Here is a 10974-nt window from a genome sequence, read left to right on the forward strand (position 1 = left end):
TTATTTATAACTGGAAGCAATGGATCTGCCTGTTGGTGACGTTCGAGATTCCTGCCATGTAAGTATATATTGTGTATATATATATTATTTTAATAACGTTAAATACCATAAAATCTTAAAAACTACGTATTAACTATATGAGCATCTCATGTGAATGATTTTAATTTTTTCAGTGATTTTTTTATCAAGTCAATAATAGCAATACTGACATAAAAATTAAAACAATAATGGCTAAAATAAAAAAATGTTTTGTTACAAAACGTCATATGAGACGGATGGTAAAAAAAGAATTAATACACATCTTGCAGTTGAATCGACAATTAATTCAGACGAATAATTTGCCTAATAACATAAAAACAATTATAAATGTAGATACTGTCATAAATATAAATGTAGATACTGCAAAGAAACATAATGAAAAACAAGAACAATGTGAAAACCATGATAATGTGATTCCCGAGATTCCAGAAAAAATTGAGATTGAACCATTGGAATATATTGATGTGATTGAAGAAATTAACTGTTCAGATACTTCTCTATCATTTGAAAATTTATGTAATAATCTCCCTATTGTAAATGATTTCATAGTTAACGCTGTGAAACAATGGTTTTTAAAATACAGACATTTGCTTAGTCAATCTGCCATGAATGAATTGTTGGGTATTCTACGAGTGATATTTCCACAATTAGCAAAAGACTCGCAAACTCTTTTAAAAACACCAAGTTCATGTCCATATGAACTTAAAAGTGTTCCTCCAGGTTTCTATTGTCACATTGGCATAGAGAATGGACTACGTAGGATAATTAATAATAGTTTAAATATGCAAAAACATTTGATGCAAAATGTAGAAATAGCATTACCTCTTAACATAAACATTGATGGTTTACCGATATCTAATTCTTCAAAAAGTCAACTCTGGCCTATTCTTATCTCCATAGATCTAAATCTGGTTGATAAAAATATTAAAAAACCTTTTGCGGCTGGGATATATCACGGACACAAGAAACCAGCCTATGTAGACCAATTTTTAACTGAGTTTATAACAGAGTTCAAACATTTAGAACAAAATGGTTTTAACATAAATAAAAAAATAATAAAAGTAAAGGTTGGTAAACTTCTTTGTGATGCTCCTGCAAAATCATTTATTTTATGTATTAAAGGTCATACAGGCTATAATGCCTGCACAAAATGCATTCAAGAAGGGACCTTTGTTAATGGAAAAATGACTTTTTTACAAACAAATGCACAATTGCGGACTGATTTCAGTATCAGAAATAAATTAGATGAGGAATTCCATAAAGATACAAGTCCTTTCGAAAAGCTAAATATTGGTTTCGTATCTCAAGTTCCTCTCGATGGCATGCATCTTGTATTTCTAGGCGTAGTTAAAAGATTAATTATGTTTTGGATAAGAGGGAAAAAAAATCATCGTTTACCCGAGACTGATAAAAATGATATTAATAATCAATTATTGTTTTTGAAGAATTATGTGCCGAAAGATTTTCCACGCTTGCCAAGAAGTTTAGAGGACATTGAATACTATAAAGCCACTGAATTAAGGCAATTTTTATTATACACCGGACCAATTGTTTTAAAAAAGATTGCAAACAAAAATATATACACACATTTCATGGCCTTATCCTGCGCTATTCGAATTTTATGCAGTCCTGCATTATACAGAGTTTATAATAATTATTCATTGAAACTACTCGAATACTTTGTTCAAAAATATGCAATACTTTACGGAAAAGAATATATTACTCATAATGTTCATGGCCTTATACATTTGCCCATAGATTGCTTGCAACATGGTCCACTTGACACTTTCAGTTGTTTTAAATATGAAAATTATTTATTTGAGATAAAAAAAACAATTCAAGCTACAAGAAATCCTTTACAACAAATTTGTAATAGGTTAAAAGAACAAGAATATATGCAAAACAATGATAATGAAAAAACGTATCCAATTTTACGTCAGCAATGTACTGATCAATTTCATAAACAAGATTTTATATTCTACAAAACAGTAATCATTGAAAAGTTTGAACTAAGCACATGTGATAAAGATAATTGCGTTATGTTAAAAAACAATTGTGTATTTTGTGTCGAAAGTATTTATAAAGAAATCAAGACTTCAGAAATCTTTTTAAAGGGAAGAAAATTCATTGAATCAAAACCATTTTTCAGTTCACCTTGTTCCTCAGAATTATTTAATATTCAGCAAACACAACATTTGTCATATGATTTGTACACAGTCAATATTCACGACATTAAAGGGAAATGTGTGAAATTTCCTTACGACGATGGTTTTATCATCATGCCATTGATTCATATGCAAGAATAATATAAAATATAATATAATTGCAAATAATAGTTTAGGTATTTTTTAGTAGGTACGAGTATATCAGGAGACGCGGTAGCGTCTCGCTAAGTTATATCTTTTATTCGTCAAATTAAAATACAATCTACAAAAAAACAAAAAAAAATATCGAAAGATATCGAAAAGATAGCGAAAATATCGAAACAATAGCGAAAATTATCCGTAGGACGCTACTGTGTATCCTTTACCGGACGTAACACGATTTTCGTAACCTTGAAAACAAAAATTTGAAATATTTCATGAACGGAAACATATTTTTCAAAAGATGACCATATCAATCGAAAGCGCGATTTTTTCCGAGTAAAATGAGACCTTAAGGAACTTGATAGCTCTATTGGTTGCGGAGATATGAATTTTTCAAGTTATTTTTTGGTCGAAAAGGTGTCACTTTTTTTTAAGATACGGCGTCGTACTTGTCCCGATGACCCATCCCGACAAAGTGATTCTGTCCGAAGCTGCTTTACCTTATCCGCGGTCACCCATCCTAGTATAGTGACATTTTCCTCAGCTGCTTAACCTTTTAAGCAACCAAACAAAAAATAAATTCTTGCTCTCTCTCACTCTCTCTCTCTCTCTCTCTCTCCCTCTCTCATCCCTCTCTCACCGACGGCTTTCACCCTTTCTCTCTTGCTTTCCCACGTCTTTTTTCGCTCTCTCTCGCCCTCTCTCGCTTTCTCTCGCTGTCTCTCGCTCTCTCTTGCTCTCTACCGCTCTCTCGCGTTCTCTCGCTCTCTGCCGCTCTCTCTCGCGTTCTCTCGCTCTCTCCCACTCTCTCTTGCGTTCTCTCGCTCTCTCTCGTCGTCTCTCGCTCTCTCTCGGTTTTTTTCGCTCTTTCTCACTTTCTCTCGCTGTTTCTCGCCTTCTCTCGTTCTCTCTCGCTCTCTCGCTTTCTTCCGGTCTCTCTCGCTCTCTCCCGCTCTTTCTCGCGTTCTCTCGGCCTCTCTCGCTCTCTCTCGCTCCCTCTCGTCTTCTCTCACTCTCTCTCGGTTTTTTTCGCTTTCTCTCGCTGTTTCTCGCTCTCTCTCGTTCTCTCCCGCTCTCTCTCGCTTTCTTTCGCTTTCTCTCGCTCTCTCCCGCTTTGTATCGCTCTCTCTCGCTCTCTCTCGCCCTCTCTCGCTGTCTCTCGCTCCCTCTTGCTCTCTGCCGCTCTCTCTCGCGTTCTCTCGCTCTCTCTCGTCTTCTCTCGCTCTCTCTCGGTTTTTTTCGCTCTCTCTCGCTTTCTCACGCTGTTTCTCGCCTTCTCTCGTTCTCTCCCGTTCTCTCGCTTTCTCTCGCCCTCTCTCGCCCTCTCTCGCTCTCTCTCGCTCTCTCTTGCTCTTTCCCGCTCTCTCCCGCACTCTCTCGCGTTCTCCCGCTCTCTCTCGCTTTCTCTCGCTGTTTCTCGCCTTCTCTCGTCCTCTCCCGCTCTCTCTCGTTCTCTCTCGCTCTCTCTCGCTCTCTTTCGCTCTCTCTCGCTTTCTCCCGCTCTCTATCGCTTTTTCTCGCTCTCTATCGCCTTCTCTCGCTTTCTCTCGCTCTCTCTCTCGCTCTCTCTCGTCTTCTCTCGCTCTTTCTCGGTTTTTTTCGCTTACTCTCGCTCTCTCTCGCTTTCTTTCGCTCTCTCTCGCGTTCTTTCGCTCTCTCCCGCTTTCGCTCGCGTTCTCTCGCTTTCTCCCGCTCTCTCTCGCGTTCTCTCGCTCTCTCCCGCTCTCTCTCGCGTTCTCTCGCTCTCTCCCGCTCTCTCTCGCGTTTTCTCACTCTCTCCCGCTCTCTCTCGCGTTCTCTTGCTCTCTCTCGTCTTCTCTCGCTCTTTCTCGGTTTTTCTCGCTCTTTCTCGCTTTCTCTCGCTGTTTCTCGCCTTCTTTTGTTCTCTCCCGCTCTCTCTCGTTCTCTTTCGCTCTCTCTCGTTTTTTTCCGCTCTCTCTCGCTCTCTCCCGCTTTCTATCGCTCTCTATCGCTCTCTCTCGCTCTCTCCCGCTTTCTATCGCTCTCTATCGCTCTCTCTCGCTCTCTCTCGCTCTCTCTTGCTCTCTCCCGCTTTCTCTCGCTCTCTCTTGCTCCCTCTTGCTCCCTTTTGCTCTCTCCCGCTCTCTCTCTTGGGTCCTCTTGCTCTCTCTCGTCTTCTCTCATTATAAATATAAAAAAATATACATTTATTTAATGCATTTTGTTTAATGATCTTTGCAAAAATATGTGAAATCCCACAAAAAAAGACATCACAGATGTAAAAAAAAAGCGCTAAGTTATATCTTTCGTCAGCAAAAATAGTTCTTTATAATAATAAAAAATATAATCTTCTCAAAAATTATGTTTATAGCCAAAATAATTCTTTGCAAAAATTAATCATTATCAAAAATATTTTCTCAAAAATTATATTTATAAATTATATTTTATTTTTGTTAATAATACTAGAAAAAAATTAAAATATTAGCATCAAAAAGTAGTGAAATCAAAAAATTGCGCTAAATAATTATATTGATAATACGAGAAAAAAGGTTAAAATATTAGCATCAAAAAGTAGTCAAATCAAAAAGTTGCACTAAGTAAGTGACAACATAATATATAATATTTAGATAAATTTCTTATAATGATACAAATGTATAATTATTGCTTTATTTTAAAACGTTTATAATATATACAATAACAAAATAAATTCAGTAAAATATATATATATATATATTTATTCATCTTTATATTTAAATAACATGAATAATTATGTAATTAATTTAAACTGGAATGTATATACATTGTAAAGTTATTATATATTTTTATAAAATATTTAGATAAATAGATATATATAAAAAATAAATTATTTATCTCTAAATAATTATTTAATTCAAATATATTTAAACGTATATTCAAAAAAGGTAATATAAGGCACAAAGAATTAAATTTAGGAAATTAAAAAAATTTAAAGTTAAATAAAAATTTTTAATTTAAATTAAAAAATAAAAGTAAAAATAAAAGTAAAAAAAATGTAATGTACAAAAAATACTTAGCGCTGTTTTTGTATTATAGCCCTTTGACTACGAAACGTCCTTAAAAATGATGATTAGTAACGAAATGTGTATATACAGAATATATCACACACAGAAGTCGCATCCTATCTTTGGAGAGTGAAATGATGAAGTCAAAATAAGTCGAAATTAAAGAATCATGAAATTATATTTGAATCTTTTTTATAAAAAAATTCATAATGAAAATAATGCGCTTTAAACATCTATCTCGAAACTTTGATTGCGATCAGGAAAACATTGCAAATGCTTTAAAACATGTATGAGAATAAAGAAATTTTTATTCATTTATATTTTGATTGATCAATTAAACACTTTGAAATGCTCCATATACATTAATTAATATATGTATACATCAGGGTTGGGAAAGTTACTTTGTAAAAGTAACTAGTTACAGTTACAGTTATTTCATTGAAAAAATAACTAGTTACAGTTACAAGTTACCGATTTTAAAAAATAACTCGTTACAGTTACAGTTACTCTAAAAGTAACGAGTCGTTACTTTTCAGTTACTTTTTAAAAATAATTATACATTGTTTTAAATATAAGGAGCTTACATTTTATGCACAATTACAGTCAAGTATTTAAAAAAATTCTTGAATGTAATATTGATCGATTTGCTTGCGACTTTGCAATTAACATCAATGTATGAATGATCTTTATATACAACAGTAAAAATAGTTATAGTAAGTTACTAAATGGTAATCGCAAAGTCGCAAGCAAATCGATCAATTATTATCTTTAAGAATTTTTTTAAATATTTGACTGTGATTGGTCGATCTTAATTATGTGTTATATTATTTTATGTACACAAAATGAAAATTTTAGGTAAAAGATTAAATCATATGAAGATCCATATGCTACTGTTATCAAAATTTAATTTAATAATATAACGGCTACCATACTTAAACAATACTTTTAGCGCATGTTTCCAAAAAAAGTAACTAATAAAGTAACTATTAAAATAGTTACTAGTTACTAAAAAAATGTAACTAAGTTACAGTTACAGTTACAGATGGAAAAAAGTAACGAAGTTAAGTTATAGTTACCGAAAAAAAGTAACTGTAACTGTAACTTCGTTACAAGTAACTCGTTACTTCCCAACCCTGGTATACATATATTAATAACATATATATGTATATGTATACGTCTTTAGCATATATTAATGTATAGTAAATTCATTTTTATAATTTTCACTTAGCCCATTCACATTGCAGAATCGTTGAATCTGTTTAATATGACAATTATTGCATGTTACATTATATACATATATTTCATACATGTATATCGATATGTTCAGCTAGCCACATGTCATTCGAATATCGAGCCACGTAATATGTTTATAGATTTCTATTGAAGCGTATTGCAGTAAAAAAATTAGTCTATACTTTGATTTATATTTTATTTTATTTACTAATGTGTTAAAATAACAATACAAAAACAGCGCTAAGTATTTTTTGTACATTACATTTTTTTTACTTTTATTTTTACTTTTATTTTTTAATTTAAATTAAAAATTTTTATTTAACTTTAAATTTTTTTAATTTCCTAAATTTAATTCTTTGTGCCTTATATTACCTTTTTTGAATATACGTTTAAATATATTTGAATTAAATAATTATTTAGAGATAAATAATTTATTTTTTATATATATCTATTTATCTAAATATTTTATAAAAATATATAATAACTTTACAATGTATATACATTCCAGTTTAAATTAATTACATAATTATTCATGTTATTTAAATATAAAGATGAATAAATATATATATATATATATTTTACTGAATTTATTTTGTTATTGTATATATTATAAACGTTTTAAAATAAAGCAATAATTATACATTTGTATCATTATAAGAAATTTATCTAAATATTATATATTATGTTGTCACTTACTTAGTGCAACTTTTTGATTTGACTACTTTTTGATGCTAATATTTTAACCTTTTTTCTCGTATTATCAATATAATTATTTAGCGCAATTTTTTGATTTCACTACTTTTTGATGCTAATATTTTAATTTTTTTCTAGTATTATTAACAAAAATAAAATATAATTTATAAATATAATTTTTGAGAAAATATTTTTGATAATGATTAATTTTTGCAAAGAATTATTTTGGCTATAAACATAATTTTTGAGAAGATTATATTTTTTATTATTATAAAGAACTATTTTTGCTGACGAAAGATATAACTTAGCGCTTTTTTTTTACATCTGTGATGTCTTTTTTTGTGGGATCATATTATAACATTATAATAATGTTTATTAATTGAAAATTAAATGGTTTATATGCTTTGCAGACTTGGTCAGTGATTGAATTTATCAATATAGAAGGCCAATCAAACGCTGTAGAAGTTGTACCAACCTCATGGATGACATTTACAAATGATCAAATAATGTGTAAATGGCCGGAAAAAAATGTTAGGAAATATATATTACGGAAAGAACCCCCAAAAGACAATTGGCAAAAATACATAGTGCAACTAATATTTCAAAGTAGTAAGTATTGTCATAAAAATATTGATAGTATATAATAAGATAATATCTTAATTAAACATGTTTTATATTAAAAAAATGACTTTTTCGTATTTAATATATCAAATCATAACTTCCCAATATTTATGAATACGGTTATGGAAAAGACTTATATAAATCATGTAATACAAATGTATGTATATATATAGACAATTAATAAAATAATTTGTAATTACAGATTCATATAAGGAAGCTATAGATGTTGTACATAAAAAAATTCGAACCGATACATCAGATACATCATGTTCGCAATTAGGCCGAGGGAAAAGAAAAAAGAAAACATTCCAACCAGTTACAGCAAACAACTTAAATGATGACGATTCAAATCCGCGAATGACACCATCTCCGTTAATGACTGTCATGGATTTGCATTTAGAAAATGAACAGTTGACAAATGGTATAACAATAAATAAATATATATATTATTTTTATAAATCTTTAACATTATTTTTTTAACTTGCAAATAAAGTAATGCTTAATAGTGTAATTTTTTATACATTTAGATTTGATTAATGATGATAACCAAAACTTGGACAAGGATATCGAAAATATGGATGAAACAGCAATAAACGTGAGTCAAAATAAAAAGAATAATATTGCCTCTGAAGACCATGTAACTTCTGATGAAGGTATAAACAAATAATTTTTGGTACAATAAGGTATTAAACAATACAAGTCGATTTTAAGTAATCCCGCTTAATATATATATAGTGTCTATTAATTTATTAATTTAATATTAAATAAATACAATAATGATACTAAAAATTTCCATTATTTAGATCCTAAAGATGCTGTTAATCCAGTAAATAATATGATACCAACCGATATCATTTTTGAAAATTTTCCAGCAGGTAATCATTCATATTTATTGTTCTTTTGTTTATAGTAATATAATTTGTAAATTTATATTTCAGAATATTGTTTCAATCCTGCAAAACACGATTGCGATTAAAAAATTATTGGAACAACAAAATGCATTTTTAAAGCAATTAGAGCGTACAAATAATTCGCTTCCACTGCTCTCAGCATCTGGTTCAAGCTGTAGTAGTACTTTTTCTCTTATTCCGAACAAACCTTTCAAGAAATTTACAAAATTACTTGATTTCGACATCGCATTAAAAACTAATGAGGAAGGACAAAAACAAATGGTAAAAATAGTCTACATTTCTTATTTCTTGTTTTTTGAATATTTGAGACAAAATTCAAGGTTCGAGCTGGTAAAATAATGTAAATGGTTAGAAAGAAATTGCTTTCAAAAGCAATTTTGATTGTTCAAGCTTGATTAAACTAGGATTATTTTATAACATTCATTATAATTTCATTGTACCATTGTTGAATATGCCAAAACTACTGATATCTATTTTTAAAAAATATATATTTAACCCTTTTTCCTTCTGACTAACTGACTTTAATTGAAATTAAAATAGACAAAAAGGATGCTCAATATTTACCAGAAAAGGCTCGAACAATTGTATATATATATATATGTATTTACATTTTTTTCGTAGGAAACATTTGTCTATTTATTAGGAGGCACTTCTCCCCACGATCAAATAAAAGCTGGACTAGAAAAAATATTTACTAATAAATTGGGTACAAAATGTTCTTGGATGGGTCGCAAAGGCAACTTCGAAGTGAACACACTAATAATTATGGACATTTTAAAACGTATATAGAAATGTAAAAATATATAATTATAAAAAATTAATGCTTTTAATAGCATAATAATTGTACCGGTACTATATTAACTTTTTTTTTGTTACATTTGTAGGATCGACTAGAAAACACTTTCCATTTTTGACAGATAAACAATTTCAGAACTATGTGTCAGCTTGGTTAAGGCACTCAAAAACGCGCTACGACAGAGAACTAGTATGTTTTACGTTTTACTTGTATATTTTAGTTTTCGATATAACAACATATTTATTATTACTTTTATTTTTTACAGGCAAAGCAACAACGTCAATAAGTTTTATCATTTTTTAAGTATCACAATAATAGTTACTTGTGTATTTAGTGTATTCATGAATTTTTTATTTTTACGTTAAAATCAAAGAGAAATTAATATTTTTATATTAAAATGTTGGCTTGTATTAAAATTATTTAGCGATAAATGAATGCAATTAGATGATAACTTATATATATTACTAAAACTTCTTATTGCCCACATTAACAGCACTGACCATATTAGTTGTGTTAGCGATTTGTGTTATTATGTATCTTATAAGTTAATTATATCCCCCATAGCAAAAAATGTCACAGTGACATCACAATAAGCTCACAATAGAGTCACAAGGTGACAAAAAAATGTAATGTCACTGTGATGTCATTGTGAGATTATTGGAAGGTAACAGTGATATCATTAATCACAATTGAAGTGATATCATTGTAAAATGTCACATTGATATAACTAGTATATCACGAAATGTAACAATAAGGATAAAAAAATCTGTCATAGCAAGAAAATGTCACAGTGACATCATAAAGATGTTCTGCTGTGACGATAAAATATATATTTAATCGTCACAGCACAACATCTTTATGATGTTACAGTGATATCATCAAAAATGTCACATTGATATAACTAGTATATCACGAAATGTAACAATAATGATAAAAAATCTGTCATAGCAAGAAAATGTCACAGTGACATCATAAAGATGTTGTGCTGTGACGATCAACAATTAAAATTAGAAAAATAAAATCAAAGAGAAATTAATATTTTTATATTAAAATGTTGGCTTGTATTAAAATTATTTAGAGATAAATGAATGCAATTAGATGATAACTTATATATATTACTAAAACTTCTTATTGCCCACATTAACAGCACTGACCATATTAGTTGTGTTAGCGATTTGTGTTATTTCACCTTTCATTTATTTATTTTCCGTAGGGGGGTTAAAGGGGTATTGAAATTAAATCTCAAAATATGAGATTATTTCATATTTAAAATCTTGGCCGTGTCCAAGTAAAAATTTGGTGCCTTGTGCACCGGTATTTAATTCTAACGAAAAATTATTTAGTTTCGTTAGGATAACGCATTGTCATCCGCG

The sequence above is a fragment of the Nylanderia fulva genome, unplaced genomic scaffold (assembly GCF_048542155.1).
Source record: "Nylanderia fulva isolate GAGA-0341 unplaced genomic scaffold, ASM4854215v1 Scaffold785, whole genome shotgun sequence".
Taxonomy (NCBI): domain Eukaryota; kingdom Metazoa; phylum Arthropoda; class Insecta; order Hymenoptera; family Formicidae; genus Nylanderia; species Nylanderia fulva.